This window comes from Olea europaea, unplaced genomic scaffold (genome assembly GCF_002742605.1).
Source record: "Olea europaea var. sylvestris unplaced genomic scaffold, O_europaea_v1 scaffold5898, whole genome shotgun sequence".
Taxonomy (NCBI): Eukaryota; Viridiplantae; Streptophyta; class Magnoliopsida; order Lamiales; family Oleaceae; genus Olea; species Olea europaea.
In genome coordinates this window covers 10,636-12,734 of record NW_019264240.1, presented here as the reverse complement: position 1 = coordinate 12,734, position 2,099 = coordinate 10,636, and the positions used below count along the sequence as shown (strand labels likewise).

Below are 2,099 nucleotides of genomic sequence, written 5' to 3'. Positions count from 1 at the left end.
TTTTTTTTGTAAACTTGCTCAGGGTGAAATTTTAATCAAATTTGATTGGAAACGGGTTGATGAACGAAAGTTGAGTGAAACTTTTGTCAAATTTGACTGGGAACGTGCCGATGAATGAAACTCGGGTGAAATTTTTGTCAAACTTGACTGGAAACTTACCGACGAACAAAACTCGGGTGAAATTTTACTAAAATTTGATTGCAAACATGTTGACGAATGAAGCTCAGGTGAAATTTTAGTTAAATTTGACTGAAAACCAGCCGATGACAGAAACTCGGGTTAAGTTTTAGTCAAATTTGACTAGAAACGTGTCGACAAACTAAATTCGGGTGAAGTTTTAGTCAATTTTGGCCAGAAGCGTGCCGACAATTGAAACTCAAATGAAATTTTGTCTAATTTGACTGGAAATGTACTGACGAACAAAACTTGGGTGGCTATTTTTTCGAATTTTACTAGAAATGTGCCAATGAACCACACTCGGGTATAACTCATTGGAATATAAAGTTTGAGGCCTAAATGTTATTAAAAAATTAATACTCATTCTAGTTACATAAGGTTTAAGTACATCACTCTGATGCTTATAATCACTTCATAAAATAGATTATTAATCGTTCCATGGAATCCAAAAGTTGAATAGATTGCATCAAGGGCAATAATTCAGTTGAAACTGTCAATTAATGAATTATTACCCAAAAGTTGGTATTTCTTACAAGTAAACAAATCAAATTGAAAAATCATGAAAATGAATTTCAGTATCTTATTCAACATTATATAGCAATGGATGCATGGAAGAAGAAACCACGGATCAAAATATGACAAGGAAGAAAGTGGAACTCGCTTTCATCACTAATGATTCGGCATGAAAAGCAACATTCAAGAAAAGGAAGAAGTGTTTGAAGAAGAAGGTGAGCAAACTCAGTATCCTTTGCGGTATTGATATACGTGCCACGATATATAGCCTCTACGAGTCTCAGAATGAGGTTTGGCCGGATAATCTTGGCTTCCATAGCGTGTTGGCGCAGTTCAAGAGGATGCTGGAGATGGAATAGAGCAAGAAAATGGTGAATCAAGAGAGTTTCTTCAAGCAGAGAATTGCCAAAACTAGTGAACAGCTTAAGAAGCAGCATAAGGAGAATAGGGAAAAGGAAATTACTCAAGTTATGTGCTAGTATTTGATGGGTAAAACGCTGCAGAATTTGATGATGCAAGATTTGAATGATCTGGTGTGGTTGCTTGATCAGAACTTGAAGGAGATTAACAAGAGAATTGATGAGCTAAAAAAAAACTACTACTCCAACTCTTCTTCCATAGTAGGTTGCACCATCACCGTCGTCGCCACAGGTACCAACAAGTAATTTGTATATGTAAGAGTAGAAACCGACGGTGGATTTATCAATGGATGATATACAAAGGCCATAGTGGTTCACAGATTGTATGAACAATCCCAATGATCATCTGCGAATGAATTCTTTTGGGTATGGAGATGAAATGATGCAACCATTTTGTCAAATAATCACAATACAATGTTGTCTAATGCCCTCTTCCATTGACGATCATTTTCTGGAATTCAAAATATTTTCTTTTCCATCTGTCACCTTAAAAACTCAAATAAATACATTTGGTCTCAAGTAATACCCATATTTTCTCTACATGAATAAAAAATTGTGGGTTTCACAAAATGAGTTAGATGGAAAATAAATTTTAGAAAATACGGTCAAACAGGGACGAAATATTGAACAAAAGGGTGACCTTTCGGTCTATGTTTTAGAACTAGTTTAGCCATAAATTTGAATGTATGTTGGCGCAAGAAGGGTTGAGGGAACCAAACTAGTCAAATTTGACTGGAAACGTGTTGACGAACGAAACTAGGGTGGAATTTTAGTCAAATTTGTTTGGAGAGTTGCCGAATAACAAAGCTCGGATGAAATTTTAGTCAATTTTAATTGGAAACAGGCAGACAAAAGAAACTAGAGTGAAACTTTTGTCGAATTTGACTGGAAACGTGCCGATGAATGAAACTTGGGTGAAATTTTTGTCGAATTTAACTGAAAACGTGCCGACGAACGAAACACGGATGGCTATTTTGTCAAATTTTACTG

At 35.6% G+C, this 2,099-nt stretch overlaps 1 pseudogene; it reads left to right on the top strand.

Moving 5' to 3' along the window:
* The first annotated feature begins 812 nt into the window (after window positions 1-812).
* Window positions 813-1,550, top strand: LOC111389431 (annotated as a pseudogene).
* The last annotated feature ends 549 nt before the right edge of the window (window positions 1,551-2,099 follow it).